Source organism: Lemur catta, chromosome 3 (assembly GCF_020740605.2).
Source record: "Lemur catta isolate mLemCat1 chromosome 3, mLemCat1.pri, whole genome shotgun sequence".
NCBI lineage: Eukaryota > Metazoa > Chordata > Mammalia > Primates > Lemuridae > Lemur > Lemur catta.
The window spans coordinates 71,098,640-71,117,228 of record NC_059130.1 but is presented as its reverse complement, the minus strand read 5'-3'; the positions used below and the strand labels follow the sequence as shown (position 1 = coordinate 71,117,228).

Below are 18,589 nucleotides of genomic sequence, written 5' to 3'. Positions count from 1 at the left end.
TGACAACCAGCAATGGTGAGAAGAAAGCAAGCATCTGGGAGGGATAAACTTCACAAGATACGGAGTTAAGAAAAATTAAAACATAAATAACTTCCCTCTCTCTTCCCTTTATCTCCAGCTTCTTTAGACTATCTAATACATGGATTATGTATCAGTGGAATGACAAAAAGCAAGTAATCCCTAAATTTTAGGACAGGTTTTCTCATTGAAGAAAGGTAGGTAAATTTTCAGTGGAAAGTTAAAACATACAAACACACAAAGTAGGCTTAGTACACATGAAAACTAATTATGATAAAAGAATTTTTAAAAAGCTACTGGTTTTAGAAAGGATAGTTTTGGTAGCTTAGCATTTATGCAATGATTTTTAAATTTTTGGTTCAAGATAAATTTCTCACTTGCTGTACGAACATTCTGAAGGCAAAAAATACAACATTGTTATACAAGAATTTCAATATTTTGGAGTGTAAACATTGCTATTTTTGCTTCATTATGGCTAGAGGATCAATAGCTGGAGTGTTTATACACCAGGGTTCACATCCCTGCTGTACCTCAGGCTAGCTTCAGCTTCACTTACTTGGATGGTTCAAAGATATAAAATACTGCTTAAAATCAGGACCATAATAGCAGCTAACCCCTCAGGCAATAGCAGCAGCAGCAGCAGCAGGAAGGCTGGAGCACACTTAGAGCAGTGTTGTATGTCAGAGGGAATCTACAATGCCTGCATAATTCACTCTCCTCCTTAGTAGAAAATGGTTACAAAACACGTAGGAAGAACACTGCAATTGAAATACCTTAGAGGGCACTAATGTCAGAGTCCATTCCTCATGAGGTATGACTCTTAAGGAACCACCTGTACATCTTCAAAACCTTCAGTGCTGGTAACATTTTATTAAGCATTAATAATGAGCTTTTTCCTGGAAACAATTTGGCAATATATTTTAAAAACTTTAAAGATTTTGAACCCATTGAACCAGTGACTCCCCTTCCAGGAATTTATCTTAAGGAAAGTAGGTACCTTCTTTCAGTGTAGTCACTATTCCCATAAACCTGGTGGCCATCGCCACTGTTCCACCTGGAAATGTGCCAACAAATACCCTCTGGAATGGCCTGGGTGAACTTTTCTTGTCTCATCCTTGGCAGTGAACTATTTTCCACATAAACCAGAGGAAAAAGCCCAGCTGTGTCAAACTAGAACCCAGCTGCCTTCTTTGCAAACATTTCCCATAGCTAAAAGCTTGCTTTAGGGTTTTTTAAAATGCAGGAGAGTCCAATGTCTATCCCTGGAGTCATAGAGCTATAATGTAACACCTGGCTCCTGATTGCATGAGGTAAGCCTGTTCAGGTTCAATGTCAGTGTTCCTTGTTAGGCTTAAAAATGTGTTTTAGCAGATTTTTTTATAGCTAAAAGCTGCTATCATGTTTTATGTATTTGCAGAGATGTGCTATTTTAGCACCATTAGAAAAATAATGCCTTCTTTGAAGTACTCTGGTTCCTTTGTTCTTTGTAAGTAATATTTATTTTTCTAATCATGAAAGTAATATATGCCCACTGAAAAAAATATAAATAATAGGAAGAAAAAATAAAATTATGTATTATATTGAAATATCTAATATTACTCTTTGGTTAAAAACAAATAGATATTGGCAATTTTATATGATTTGATTTAAAATAATGTTACCATTTAGTGAGAATCACTATTAATAGCTTGATATATTTCAATTGTCTTTCTATTAATGTATTTCCACATAGATCCTAGAGACTTCCATATGGTCCAACAAAGTCACCAGGAAATTGGAGCTGAAGCCTTGGCTAAAAATAAATGGTGTTCCCTTCTCCACATATGTGCTCTAGAAAATGAACTAGAAGGTAGTTGGATAAGAACTCAAAATAGGACATTGTGGCTCTCTGCCTTTCTTATTGGAAACATGTCTAACAAAAGGATATCTACAGCAAGGGTTAGTGTTTGTTGAACATTTACTCCTACTAATGTACTGAGGGCTTAATGGCTTGTTGTTCGTAAGGGTGGAGTTTATCATGGGAAAGAGTTCTACATATCCAGTCCTCAACTCTTCCTTCCTGCCCCCCCCACCTGCTTTTGTGGTAGTTGGTTTGCGTGGCAGTTTTATAACATGGCCACAAATTCGTTAACATTCTTCCCACTAAGAATATTGTCCCTCCCCTCTCCCACCTCATATTGAATATTGAATAGGCTCTTGGCTGCTTCACACAATAGAGTTGGAGAAGTAATGTTAGGTGACTTCCAAATTGGGTAAAAAAATACCATTTGTCTGCTGCCTTGTTCTCTAAGAACACACACACTTGGAGACCTGGGCCACTATAACTAGTGTGACCACCCTGGGGCCATGATGCTGGAGAGAACAACACCTAAAGATGCCACTTGTGGACACCAGAGGGAGAGACTCAGACAACAGGAACAGAGAGAGAGCCTAGAAAGCCCTCCAGCTCTTTTAAGCCCTAACTTCTTAAGTCATCCCAGTGAGGCCCCCAATATCCTGTCCAAGTTTCACAAGTTTCAATCTTGTGAGTAAACTAAATAATTGTAGTTGTTAAAAGCCACCAAGTTTGGGCATGGTTTTTAAAAGAATAATGAAAGTTGGTAGCCTTATATTACTTGACTTCGCTACTTATCATACAGCTACAACAAAGACAATGTGGTATTGGCATCAGAATAGTGGAACAAATTAATAGATGATAAAATTTACTGTGAGGGTCATTTCCCGGATGACTTATCAAATTAATAGATGATAAAATTTACTGTGAGGGTCATTTCCCGGATGACTTATATTAAAAACTAAAATACTAAAGCTGTGGATAAGTAACATCCATGAGTAATGTGGGTCAGGACAAAGTGCACATATACACATTGCAATGAGTGGGGTCAGGTGGGCAGCAACAGTCTAAAGAGAGCAACTTACACTCACAATTTCCACTTAGAAAATGGAAATCTAGGTTTGCTAGAACTTTACACTTCAATTTTTAAATATTTTTGTGCCATACAACTTCAAAGAAGCATCTGTGGACTTAGCCTGGCACCAACCCAAACGACACCTTGATGGGAATTAGAAAAAAATGGCTCTTACTGGAGACACTTCATCATCACATGTTGGAAAATTTTCATGATATTAAAAATCTACATGGTCTATGAACGTAAAGAGTGCCTGCAGATTTATGTATGTACAAAGTCTTCACCATATGCTGCAAGCCCTGAATGCTCCAGATTCAGCCAGGGAATCACAATCTTCCCATTTCTGTCTTACATCTTGGCAAGGCCTTCAGCCTGTTGTTGCTTTGGAAGACTCAAGGAATCCATTTTCACACTACATTGCTTGTTTTCTTAGGGAAGTTGCACATTATGACACTAATGTGTTGTTGTTCACCTGTCATGGACTAATCATGATTAGATTTCCAGAGTAACTAGAGTCTTGCCTTAGAAAACATTCTGAGAACAAGTTTTATTCAGAAACTTAAATGATAATACTACATTTCATATTAATACACTGCTTCCAAAAAATAATTATCACGTATACTTTTTTAATGATCATGTTTATCTACTTTTTCCAGAGAGAATTCTTTCCTTATGTTTCGTTTTTTTTAAATGTACAAACAAATGTTATCATGCAGCTATGTGCCAGGAGATAGTACAGTCCTGTGGTTACATGCACGGATTCTCTCTGAAATTGGATTAAAAGGTAATTTACCATGCTGTTGGCCCCTAGATCATTAGTCACAGTGTCCTAAGTGCATTCTCTTATAATTCAATATCAAAGAAATTGCTTTTATGGCATTAACTATATTATATTCAAAATTATATAAATTATTGAAATACTATGCCTACTGCCAAGATATAAGACAGTTCACATGAAGAAAAGTTGCATTTTAAATTATTCACTGGAAAAAAAGGCAATCTCGACAAAAATTATTTTATACTGGGGCTAGCTTCTGGGACTTCTATTTCAGTATAAATCACAAAAACTCAAAAAATTTCAGATATTCCTAATTTTCTTGGCCTTAAATATAGATTTATCTCTTTAAAGTCTTGACTTACATCAACTGGATTAAATGTTATATACTGTCTTATACCTAGGTACTATTCTAATGAGCATTTTAATTGGTAGGGAAATTATTCTTTGGTAATCCTTATGTCATGATAAAACGATATGGAGGACCCATATAAAAATACCAAAATTTATTGACTCACATTTGGTATTTTTAGTGAAATATAGAAATTATATAACCAATGAATTTATAGGTACATGTGTGTATACCTAAATACATAAATTATATAGTTGTATATATGCGAATATATATATAAATGTATATTAGTCATATAGTTAGATGCAGATTATATTAAATATGTGCCTCTATGTTTGTACATAGGTCTTGTAACATCATTACATGCCTTTGTTTATACTGCAATATGGCAATAAAGGAGAAAGTCTAATTATAGGAAGGTAAACCTCAAAAGATCTCTCTCTTACAGATTTATACATTATTCATTTGGTTGGAAAATTTTTATTTATCATTTGCCATGCACCAGGGACTGTGATAGGTGCTAGTGATTTAAAATTCAATAAAATGTAGTTTCTGTTTTCCAGTAGCTTATATATTAGGGAAGGAAACAAACAGTGAAATAGATTAAAAATATAATTATATCAAGTTATATCAGAGACATACAAATAAGATATTATGAATACCTTAAGGGAAATTCACCCAGCCCAAGTGGAGATGGAAAGATGGCGATGGAGATATAAAGACTTCTTTTGAAACAATATATTGTAACTATCTAAATAGAGAAGTGCATTCCAAGCAGTTATCCATGTGTGAAGGTACAGAACTAGGAAAGATCAGGACCCATTTGTAGACCATGAATTCATCCTTGTGGCCGCAGTAGTTGATTCAACTACTTGGCTGGTCACACCTAAAATTATTTCTTTTATTTATTTTTAAGCCATAAACAAATTTCTTTTTTTTTTTCTAGATATTTCTGGAGAAGCCAGATGAATGAAGGAACTATTTTACATTGATCGCTGAGTAATTTATAAGATCACATTTAGTATACAGTGAGTGCTCAGAAAGTATTGAATGATAATATTTTTATCAGTTCTAAATGTTCCTCGTTTGGGGACTTAGTCTTTAACACATTTATTAAAAAGTCATTCTCCCTCATATTAAGTACTACATTCTGAGGAAAAAAAATAAGTTATGATTTCTATGTTTAGAATTAAAATACATTGCAAGTGAACTGATCTCTAGAGTAGTAAGTGAGAAACACTGATTTGCTTTAGCTTCTCTAAGGTATTAGGTGTATAACATATTTTCACATCCCAGTTGAAAAGTATCATGTATTTTTATTTTGGCTTTCTAGGTACTATCATATTCTATTTGTAAGAACTTAAAAATGTGGCTAAGACACACGTCCTTGGGGACGTGTGTTCTGTAACTCTCCTACCTGCTGAACTTTCTTATTTTCAACACCCCAATCTCATCACTTGATCAATCCTCCAAAAATAAGTCAAAACCCAAATAAATTACCAGATACATTTTAGCTCTTTTATTCTGTATTTTTGTCTATGCCTAACTATTATAACTGCTTTTTTTTTTTCACAGCTACTACTATAAGGAAGGATGGAAAGATAGAAACTATATCTAAATTTTTGGTTTGAGGATTAAGAGAAATGAACAGCAAGGATTAGATACATCAAAATATCACAATTTGCCTTTTGGGTAGGTTAACAAGCTTGCAGATAAGGGGAATGTATTGAGCGCTTATAGATTTCAGGAGCCATTTGACAGTTGTTAAAGACAGTTTAAGTAATAAAACGGAGACTTGTGAACAAGGTGCTCATATAGCCAGAAAGAGGTAGATTCATGTCAGTATGAAGGGAGAATGTTAGAGGAGTTCCATAAGAATCTATATTTGGTTGTTTTCTTTCCTCAATTTTAAATAACTTGGATAAATCTTTTGGAGACATGTTTACTGATAAAACTATACCAGAAGTCATGCCTTCAGTTACAGTCACTACAATATATGAGTGACACACTGATATGTTATTTTACAATTAGAGGCCAGACAGAATAATAATGTGCCCAGATATAATACCATGTTAAGATACTCAGGAAGGAACTAGGTGTGTTTACGTATAGTTAAGAAATGCAGGGAAGGAAAATGTTTGAATTGGCTTGGGGATTTATTTTAGATTGATCTAGTAGACAAAATAATGGTAGACTTCAGGTTATTATAATGAAATATCCTAAACAAGAAGTGTCCTAACAATAAAAGAGATTATTTTATGAGAGTGTAAGTTCTCTTTCATGAAAAGATTTTCAGACATTATGGAAGACCAGTAGGAATATAGAAGGGATTACTATATCGAGTGAGTGCTTGAGTCAAATATGCTGCAAGGATTTTTCAACTGTTGTGTTCTTTGACTCTTTGCTGCACTATATACATGTGTATATGAGGAAATAAATTCAAGAAAAACACCATGAACCTGTTAAAGGGCCTGGGTTATTAGCAAATGAGTCTGAGGCAGGTAAGTGATGAACAAAGAGCATGAGCTCAGGGATGGCAATAGGATTGGTGGATATTGGGGAAGAAGAGGAGAAAATAAGAAGGGCAACAAAAACATAGAGAAAATGAACAAGGTAATAAGAGGACAGAAATGAAATTTCTTATTATATTTCAAGTATGGCTTTCTTCCTTTTTACAGTATTTTTTAACCAAAATTATGTAAATAGAAAGTACACATTGATAAAGAATACCAGTATCAAGACGTACTTCACCACTTCACTCAGTGATATACTGGTGGAGCTAGGTCATACTAATGCATGGAAGCTGATTGTTGAATTTTCAGGAATTTTGTGAGCTATATTTTAAGTATGGCCATTATTAAAATTAACTGATGTAACAATAAAGTAAAATAAATTATTTTAAAGACAAAAGTTTTAAAAACTCAAAATGCATCACTTTGTATATATTTATTACACTTTACTATTATCTATTCTCTTGGGTTATTTACATGTATTATATCTATATGGTAGAAATTCTAGTCTGCTACTGCACACCTCTTTTCAAGTTTGTGTTTAGTGATGACATGGTAGTGGCTTAAAATTGGCCACAGTGGTAGTGTTTACAGCATGGAAATTGGAAAATGCCACAAATTATAGCTTTTGTTTTTTGGAGAATTGGTTATTCAATATTTACCAGCAGCCTATTGACCTTTACTTACATATATGTCAAAAGATACATTAGAGTAAAAGTTATTCCTTTAATAAGTAAAAATTTCATAATAATGGAATGTTCCATAGTGTTCCAACTATGTCCCATTAGGTATTGAGAATATAAAAGGGAATCAAAAGCACGGTCTTGCCCTCAAAAAGTCTAGAGCCTAGTTAGGAGAGAAGATGAAAACACCAATAACTATAAAGTGGAACATCCTAAGGGTCATAAGAAAGGTTCAGAGAAAAAGACTATGGAATTTTAGGTGAGACAATTGTTAGATTTAACTAGGAGTAGGTAGACCAGTGGAAGGTGGAGAGGAGAATCAGAAGAGACTTGACGAAGGAAAAGAAATTTGACCTTGGGGTTTGAATAATAGAATAAAGTTGAATGTGGGAGGATGAATGGAGAATTGTGAGATCCGTCGGCATTTGGAAATACTGTCATGCAAACATATAGGCTATGTTTGGAGATCAGGCAATTTAGCTATAAAAGGACTTGGTTAGAAATGAGATTAAAATGGTAGGATGGGAATAAATTATGGGGGCCATTGAGCTAAAACATTGATAAAATAAACAAAAAACCAAACATGTTGTAAATGGTTATTTCATGTGTTCCCTCTGAGAGCTTAAAACTTCATGGGCACAAAAATGTTCTTGTTTTCTCCTTGGAGTGGACAGAACATTTGATTAATATCTTTACAGGCGGAAAAGGAGACTATTTTCTGCTGTGTGAACACTCCACTGGCCAGTTTATATTTGCCTTTCCTCCTGTAATATGAATATTACATCAAGTGTTAATACCTAAGCAAATTTTTATGAGTTTGTGTGCATTCTAGCAGTCACAGTGTATGCATTCAGATTGATATGTTAGTATAAACAGATGGAAATGTGTTTCTCAGTTGATGAGTAACATAAGAGCTCTTCTCATCCTGCTTCACCAAACACCTAAACCCACACACTTTCTTCCTCGGTTACTCTTTTATTCCACATTTATTTCCAAATTGTTTTTAATCTCCAGAGATGGAATGACCACCTGCCTTTGAAACATATTGCAAAAACAGCAGTGACTATGGTTGATTTTTGCCAGTCAGTTATTTTATTGAAGAAAACATGTACCAAATGACAGCAGAGTTACCAGCTGATGAGATTTATTATGTATATAACTTTGTGCTTTTGGTAGGAAGTCAGCAGAATTGTGCTAGGACTGTAATATCAAACTGTTTCCATCAGGCTGGGAGCTGTAACACTGAAATGGTACCTTAAGGAACTGAGCTGTATGCTTGCTACTGAATGGTGTTTTTAAAAGGGGATTAAACAAAATTCACAGGAGAAAAAAACAAACTTTTCTTTCGTAGTAGAAAAATATAATCTGTTTTCTTCTGGGTGTAGCAAGGCTGCTAATTGATCACAAAGTTCATTTCCTTTTCTTGGCACACAACTAGATTCTGTTTCCCAAAATTCCTTGTAGTTACTCATGATTGAGTTTTAAACAATGGAATATGAACAAAAATGATATGTGCTACTTCCAGGCTTGGCCCACAAAAACCTCTCATGGGTGATCCTCCATGCTATTTCCTACAGTTTGATGCATGTGGCCTTGGAAATTGGAAATCACATACTGAAAGATGGCATAAATGTAAAGTAGAAGAGACTAGAGAATATAGGCTGCCTACAAGGAACAACTGATTTGGATGTTCTATCAGCAAGCAATAAATAATAGGTTCACACAGATTTATAGAAGACATCCACCAATATTTAAAGAACTAATTTCTATGTTATAGAATCCACTCAAAAGATTAAAAAAATAAAATTTGGAGAAATAATTGTTATTTTATAAATCTATTCCCAAAAATAAAAAGAGGAAAATATCACCTATTCATTTGATGCAATTGATATAATGTGATATTAAATATAGATAAGAATTGTATAAGAAAATCAGTTTCACCTATGAACATAGAAACTTTGAATTAAATAGTGAATTCATCAAGTGAACCCAGCAATGTATATAAAAATAATGCCTAACATATGATTCTTATACCAGGAATGAGGAGATTATTTAACAATTTATTAATCTGGTATTCCATGGAAGCAGACTGAAGGCGAAATGATCACATACATAGAGGTAGAGAAAGCATTATATAATAAAGAATACCATAATTTATAACAAAAAGTTGCAAACTTCAGATAGAAAGTTTCTTTCATAATGTAGCTAAAATGATCTAACAAAAATTCACAGTGCTCATTATCTTTAATTGTGAAACATTAGACATATTTCATTAAAACTGAAGCAAGGCAAGGAAGTCCACTTTTCCTGCTTCAATTGTACATTGCACTGGAGTTCCTAGTCAGTCCAAAAAGATTTAAAAATAAGTTAGAAGTGCAAGTATTGGAAACAAAGGTGCAAATAAGTAATTGCTGGTAGATAATATGTCTTTAGAATATTCAAGAGAAGTTACATACTATTGGAGTTCATAAGAGAGTTCAGCTAGATTACAGAAAAGATATTAATTCTCTCTAAAATAAATCTATAAATGTGATACATTTATCCCATTTTACTCACGTAATTCAATAAAATTAACCTAATATTAATATTGAAGAGTAAAGGACCAAGAGTAGCCAAGACGAACTTTAATGAAGAAAAATAAAGAGAGGGATTTATCCTATCATATTCTCAAGGCTAATTATAAAACCGTCCAAGAAAAATACAGAATGGAGTAAAACTGGCACACACAAAATACATACTACACTGACAGAACATACATACATGTGTTTGGATATGATAGTGGGGTATTACAAATCAGGGAAGAAAGATTCAGTCAGTGTGCTAGACAAATGGCTACACTGAGGAAAAAAAGATAATAGTGAATTCTGACCTCACATCATACACAAAAATAACTTGCACATGAGTTAAAAGCCCAAATAGTAAAAACAAATTTTTTAAATATTTAAAAATTATAGAATTACTTATGATATTGAAGTTGGAAAGGAGTAAAACATAAAACACAAACCATAATAAAAAGATTGATAAATGTGTCTGCATCAAATTTAAACACAAGTATATTTGTGTATATGCAACACACCATAAACAAACTTAAATGAAGCCACAGAGTTGTAGAAGGTATTCACAAAGACTATTAACAGACAAAAAATTAGTATCCTGAATATATAATTTCAACAAGTCAATAACTTTTTAAAAAATAGGCTGATAGTAAAATGGATAAAAGATAGGAATAAAATATTCAAAAAAGAGGAAACTTTCATGCACAATTATTTGAATTTTTTAATTTCAGGATATTATCAGGTTACAAATGTTTAGGTTACATATATTTTTTTTTCCCCGCTCTAGTGAGAGCCTCAAGCGTGTCCATCCCCAGACGGTGGACATGGCACCCATTAGGTGTGACTATATCCATCCACTCCTCCCTCCTCCCACCTGCCTGACACCCAATGAATATCACTACTAAGTGTGCACATAAGTGTTGCTCAGTTAATACCAATATGATGGTGAGTACATGTGGTGCTTGTTTTTCCATTCTTGTGATCCTTCACTTAGTAAAATGGGCTCCAGGTCTATACAGGATAATACAAGAGGTACTACCTCACCATTGTTTTTTGTGACTGAGTAGAACTCCATGGTATACATATATCACATTTTATTAATCCACTCATGTATTGATATTCACTTGAGTTGTCTGAATTATTTGACAAGAAGTAGAACTTCAGTCTTAGAAAAATTTAAATTAAAACAACCCAACTTGAAATCCATCATATTGGTAAAAATTTTTAAAAGTAGATAATACCAAGTTGATGAAGATGAAAAATCATATACTGTTGAAAACTGTATAGATATGCAAGCAATTTGAAAAGAGGTAATGAAACTGAAGATCCACAAATATGTCTACAATTTCATTTCTAAGTAGTTGCATAACCTAGAGCCTTGTTACTTCAGAGTGTAGTCCTGAATCACCTGGGAGCTTGTTACTGACACAGGATCTCAGGCAAACCCAGATCTACTAAATGAAAAGCTAAAATTTCACAAGATCTACGAGTAATTTATACCCACATTAAAGTTTGAGAATCACTGTCCTAGAGTATAGTAGTGGTTCTTAATATTGGATGCACGTTAGGATCACCTGGGATGTACTTAAAATATTTCCATGCATGGGCCCTGCTCCAGACGACTTCATTGTGCATCCATGAAATCTCCATACAAGAGAAAATCTCACATATGTGAAGTATATTAAAGATTATATAGTTTGCAAAAGCAAAAACCTGGACAAATTGTAACTGTCTGTGGGTTTATAAAATGTTAAGTTATATAATAGAATTGTCAACTGCAAACAAAATAAGTTAAGTGGGTTCCTGTGTATCAATTTCAACTACTCTAAAAAATAAGATGCTTCGTGCAAAAAGCCAATTGGGAAAGAATTGTGCTGTATGAAAGTATGATATCATTTATGAGAATACTGAAAATATATGACTGTTTTTATTACATATACATACATATGTAAACTTAGAGTAGATGCATCTAGGGATTATTAAAGGGAATTAGAAGAGATAAATATTAATTTCATGTATACATTATTTCCATTTTATAATGGAAATGACTCAGTATTATCAAATGGTTAAATTTGTGTATTAGTACTTTGGTGTGAATATTAACAGTTACCTGCATTTTTCAAATTTCATAAAAATTTAAAAATTAAAATCTTGATTCAAAGGGTCCTTATTTCATGAGGTTGTTGTGAACCTGTAAGTGAGACAGCGTGATGCTTGAATGAAGGAACAGCCTTGTAAAGTGAGTGCTACATAGGTATTAATTGCCACTAATAAAAATTGTTTAAATAGGAAGTGAAATCGTAGGTATCAGCAATTATTACTAATAAAAATGAACTCAATATAAATTGAATTAAAAGCCTTTATCATTTTCCAGCCTTATAAACACATCCCTATTTCTAGTAATTCCTTCTCCCTTTCTGTTTTTTTCTTTTTCTATATTTTCAATCCATTCTTTCTTCCTTTTCTTTTCCTTCCATTTTTTCTTCTTTATTTACTTGCTTACTGCTTTTCCATACAATTTCTTCATTTTATGCTTCTCTTTTACATTTCTCCTGTTCCTCTCATCCTCACTATAGGGTGACATGCATCAATTACACAAGTAAATTATCACAGGGTTTTAATAAATAATTTCTAGATATCAAACATTAAATGTACTTGACCCAGTGGAAAGATTAATATTATGATAAAATTGAATTCTTTAAAACCAAAACAAACAAATGAAACAAATATAAGGTGGAAAAAAGCAATTAAAAAACATTAAGTAGTTATTCTTAGTGTTGGTTTCTAGTAAGTTCTATGGTGTATGTCACCAAACATCAGACAAATGGATTGAAGCAAAGCAGGCATTATAAAGATATACTTTCTCAAAACTACCTGGAAACTTTTGGAAATCCATACAGAAGGGAGCAGTGTATTGTTTCATGGTACACTATGAAATAAAATTTAGACCAGACTGAATTTTGGGGATCATTTCAAAAGTTTTAGTCAGTCCCAGAGAAATTGTGCATTTCTGGGTGCACATGTAGGTCACAGATAAGCCAAACTTGTGGTCATGGAAATCTAGCTTTTGCAGCAAAGCTGATGCTAATCTTGTTCTCCTAACTGCATATTAATATAGTTCTATATTCTAATAATTGTTAACATTCAGCTGACCTAAATTCCCATCCAATCTCCTGCCTCCTTCTCCCCCCCACTACACATAATTCATGTAATTTTCCTTCCAAGCATATGGAGGCCTCCTCTGTGCACTCTGCACTCCTGTCTCTGGAGGCACCGCAGAGCCTGGGCCGTGCTTCAGCTGGTGCTAAATGAGTCCTCTTACACGGCTCCTCTGGAAGTGTGCAGGATGCCTTTGAGAAGAGGATGCTCTGTTAATGTGCAGCACTGTCATCGACTAGGTTGTTTTTTTTTGTTTTTAATTTTGGAGGCAGTAATAAATTGCTCTGCTTAGGGGAAAAAAAAACATTGAGAAACAGATTTTTATTTTGTGTATTTTCAGCATGCTCAAATAATCTAGCAAATGGAGTGAGATAAAAAGCCAGAAGAAATGTTTAAGAGATCTGGATCCAGCATAATCTCTGGTGACGAAGTTTCTTAACGTGGTGAAGAACGGCACATAATTAGGTGGAGAAATTTTTCAAAATGAATTCCAGAGTAAAAACTACTTTGTTAACTTTACCCATCCAAAAGTTGGTAAAGAACTATGGTGTACAGGTGCTATGCTCTCTTACACAAGGCAGGTGTCATACTCCTTTACAATCTCCTTAAAGAGCTGGGGTCAGGCATGTACAAAGAGGCATCCCCAAGGAAGCAAGTAGACTGCTCAGCACCAAGTAAGGGGATGCAAATGAAGTGCTGGAAGAGTTGGGAGAAGCACTTTTGCCTGGAGGTTTCAGCAAAACTTTTTAAAGGCTGTAGGTTTTATCTAGGGGCCTGATAAAAAGTATTAGGGGCTTAAGGGTAGGGACTATGGGTTGGTCATTTTTACAGCAGGCACTCATATATTTGGAGCTCATTGAATATTTGTCAAATGGTGGAAGAAAGGATTTGTATCATTGCAGAAGAAAAGAAGGGGCTTCAGACAAGCCAGCATTGCTTGCAGAAAGACAGGTGAGAATACTGAAGAAGAGCAGGAAATAGTTCTTGAATACTTAAAACGTGTGAAGCACTGTGCTAGATACTTCACATCCATTACCTCATTTAGTAATGTGCCTCACAGGACCTTGATGTCATGCTATGAATTAGGAATTATTAACCTAATTCTAAGAGAAGAAAAATCTGAAGCCAAACAGATCATAAGTTATGGCAAGACTGGGTCTCACCCCAAGACTGTTTTTTGCCAAAGCCTGTGTTTGGATCCTAAAACATGCTGCCTACTCACAAGGATCTAAGACTTTGAGTCATGGTGATGACAGTCAAAATGAAAATGTCCTACTTGCAGTTCAAGGCCATGGTCTCTGGAGTTAGGTTGCCTTGAAACTCTGTTGTTTACTATTTGCTTGACATTGAACAAATGACTTCAATTTTATGATCCTTGATTTCCCTCTGCAAAATTTAGATAATTACAGAATACGCATCGTAGTGTTTTCATGAGAATGTTTGAAATCATATATGTACATAAATAGAACGTTATCTCACATAAATTATGTGCTTGATAGATGTTAGCTTTATAGAACTAGCATTAAATGCTGTTCCATTAAATAGCTTCAGCCGTCTTTCCTGGTTTTGTTTTGTTTTGTTTTTTTCCAGAATGGTTCTGAATAATGTATATATTTCTCTTTATTTAGCTGTCTTTATTTCCTTCAAAACAACATTCTCTGGGCACTGACTCCTCTTCTATGATTAGGTAGACTGCACCATAAACTTAGTCATAAATTTCCTATTTGTGCTGATCATTTTTATTGAGTATCTTTAGAAAAAATGAACAGGGCTTATTTTGTTTAACCGGCATCACTGTGGTACCTAGTTGTAGAAGGTGCTCAAGCATAAAATCTCTCTGCTTTTTTCATTAGGTATCATTCCTTGTCATGAAAAACCATATGAGTGTTTAACTTCAGCCCGTTGATGGCTGATGTTAAAGGGTCCAACAGCCAAACATTTGGCTCATCCTTCCAGACGGGGTACTCTCTCTTCGTATAAAGCAAACATAGCACAGCTGGGTGGGAGAAACAGCTTCAGAGAAGCCTGCCCCCTGAAGCTATGACTGGCTTTTTGATATTGCCACCGACTCTAGCCAATTTAGAGGGTACAATCAGACTTGGTGAAGCAGAATCCCTACATTTAGCCCAAAGATAAACAGCAACTGAAAAGAAAATTACAAAAATAATCTTAAAGAGAAAGTTCATGGTGAATGAACTCATCTTAAATGAGAAATAAAAGATTTAGAGGTTATATATTAAAAAAATGAACTACAACCGAAGAGTAAACAAAGAAAGTTTATAAAAAAGAAACATTATGTGGAAATATAAAAAAGGAATAAAAGAATCAAATAAACAACAACTAGTATTGATTGCATAACTACACACCATAGTAAAAAATTAATTTCATGCCATTCTTTCTTGATTTCACCCTAATTTGGCTTTTGCCACCACTACTTCTCTGCAACTACCCTCTCTCCCAGTACTCTACAATAGTACGCATATTACTTACCCCAGGGACCAGTTCTCAGCCCCCATTTTACTTAATCTATTGCACATTTGACATAGTTGATCATTTTGTTCTTCTTGAAACACTTTCTCTACTTTGCTCCCAGAACATCACACTTTCCTGTTTTCTACTGACCCTTACTGGTTTCTTCCTCCCAGTCCACTCTGATGGTTTTTCCTATCTCACTGGTCTCCTAATGATGGAACATCACAGGGATAGGTTATTGGAGCTCCTCTTTTATCTATATGACTCCTTTAATGATTCCATCAAATTTTATGGTATTAAATACCAAATAAAAAGCAGGCAACTTTCTCCTGAATTACAGACAGATGTCCCCCACATCTTAACCTTGAATTGCAGATGTAGATGTACCACTGTCTGCTCAGTATCTCCACTGGTTTTATAATACATACTTCAAACTTAACATGTCTAATGAGAACTCTTGTTATTCCCCCTCAGACTTGCTATGACGTCGGCTTTCCTGATCTCAATTAATGATAAATGGTACTTCCAATTTGCTCAAACTCAAATCCTTGAAGTCACTTAGTTTCCCTCTTGTTCTTACTCTCCACATCCAACATGAGCAAATTTATTTGCCTCTGATTTCTGAGCTGTTCTTTCTGCTGTCATCCATGTCCCTTGAAGTCAATTCTCAACATAGAAACCACAGTAATTCTAATAAAATAAATCAGATTGTATTGCTCTTCTGCTCAAAAGACTCCAATGTTTTGTTGTTGTTGTTGTTTTTTTATCTGTTATGGACTGAATTGTGTTGTTGGTAGAAATATGGACATTAAAGGTGATTCTAATGAGGGCTTCGAAAGAAAAAAGGAGGGCTGTAGAGAAGGCTTCTATTGTTTTAGAGAATACATATGTCATCATGAATAGAATGCTGGTAGAAATCTGAACACTAAAGATGCTCTGGTGAGGTTGCAGATGAAAATGAGAAGCATGCTGTCAGGAACCAGAAGAATGGTGATCTATGTTATGAAGTGGCAAAGAACTTGGCTGCATTGTGTTCTAGCTTTCTGTGGAAAGTAGAGCTTGTGAACAATAAAATTAGATATCTCGCTGAAGTGATTTCTAAGCAAGGTGTTGAAGATGCAGCTTGAGTTCCCCTTACTGCTTATAGTAAAATGAGAGAGGAGAGAGATGAACTAAAGAAGTTGTTAAACAGGAAGGAGCTAGAACTTACAAGTTAGAAAACTCTCAGCCCAGTCATGGTGTAAAAAAATAAGAAAGTGTGTCCTGGAGAGGACAGCAAGGGTGCAGCTGGACACACACTCCATAAAGAAATTACCCATGGATTTAATCGGCTACATTATCAGAAGCCAGGACAGTACACTAGAGCTGTTCAGATGTGGACATGCTTTATCTTTCAAGAAAAAGGAAACATGGCTCTGAAGATCATTCAGAGATCACTGGGTCTGCCGCTCCTACCAGAGGCTCAGAGCATACATGCCCAGGTAGCAAAGCTGTTTTCCCCTCAGTTTCAGAGGGTGGGGCCACCAACTACATTCCAGCGGCCAGTCTGCCCCTTAAAGAGCCATGGGAGTGGGGCCACTGCCTGTGGCTGTGGGGGTGATGCTGCTGCCTGGTTGGGCTTGGAGGGCAAAGCATCTCGCCAAGGAGGAATATTCTCGGGCCTTAAGATCTAAAGGAATTTGCCTTGCTAGGTTTTAGACTGGCTTGGAAACTCTCACCTCTTTCTTCTTTCTGATTTCTCCCTTTTGGAATGGGAATGCTTATCCTATTCCTGTCCTATTATTGTAATCTGAAGATATATAACTTGTCTTGTTTCACAACTAGCAAGGAACTTTGCCTCAGGATGACACACCTCGAGTCCCACGTATTTCTGATTGAGATGATACTTAGGTGAGAATCTGAACTTGAAATTGTTGCTGAAATGAGGTTAAGACTTTTCATGCTGTTGAGATGAGGTGACTATATTTTGCTAGTGACATGAATTTGCAGGGGTGGGTGCAGAGGTAAGAATGTTATGAACCAAATTGTTTTCACCCAAATTCACGTGTTGAAGCCCTAACCTCCAATGTGACTGTAGGGGGTTGGAGATAGGGCCCTTAAGAAGGTAATTAAGGTCAAACGAATTCACAAGGTTGAGGCCCTGATCTAATATGACTAGTGTCCTTATAAGAAGAGGAAGAGTCACCAGAGCGCACTATCTCTCTCTCTCCGTGTGCACAGAGCAGTGGCCTTATGAGGACAGACCAAGAAGAGGGCTATATGCAAGTGAGAAAGAGAGGCCTTATCAGAAATCAGTCCTGACAGCACCTTGATCACGGAGTTCCATGCTCCAGAACTGTGAGAAAATAAATATTTGTTGTTTAAGTCACTCCATCTATTGTATTTTGTTACAGCAGCTCCAGCAGAATAACATGCCATCAGAGGAAAAGATGAAGTCCTTCCAATGGCTAACAGTGGCCTTGTCATCTCGTTGCTTTTCCAATATCATCTATTACTATTTTTCTGCCAGCACTATGAGTTCTTTGCATTTTGGTGTTCCCTGCCTCAGGGCCTATGACTTGAAGTTCTATTTCTTGGGACTCTTCCTTCAGATACATGCATCATTTTTTCTTGTACTTCTTTGATGTCTTTATTCAAATGTCACCTTATCAAAAATTATTTCCCTGATCATTCTATTTACATGTCGTAACTTCCACTTTCCCTGATAAAAATTCCTTTACAAAACTTATCACCTTCTAACATATTATACAAATTAAATATTTTGGTTATTTTTCTTCTCACTAAAACAAAAGTTCTTTGAATGGGGATTTTTTTATCAGTCTTGGTTATCATTAATCCCCAGTGCCTAGAATGGTTTCTGTCAGATAATAGATGCTTAATAAATATTTGCTAAATTAATTGAAATGCATTTATATTTTCTTCTCTGCTAGTCAAAGGATAATGACCTCCATATTAATATTTGTATTTCCATTGTCTATTTCATAAATATAAAATATTTAATATTTTATTGAGCATAATTTATTAAACATGAATAGAATAAAAATAAAATAATATACCAAGCCTGATAACAGGGAGAGGATCAGGAGTCTAGAATACAGCCCTACCACTTCTTTCATTTTTTGATATTTATATGAAGCTAGTTTTTTTATGTAATAT

General features: G+C 35.0%; 1 protein-coding gene across 1 annotated transcript in view; it reads right to left on the bottom strand.

Annotated features, from left to right (window-relative positions):
• Positions 1 to 18,589, bottom strand: part of NEGR1 (neuronal growth regulator 1) — an 817,382-nt gene that overhangs the window by 349,908 nt on the left and 448,885 nt on the right. The gene's annotated exons all lie outside the window — the stretch shown is intronic.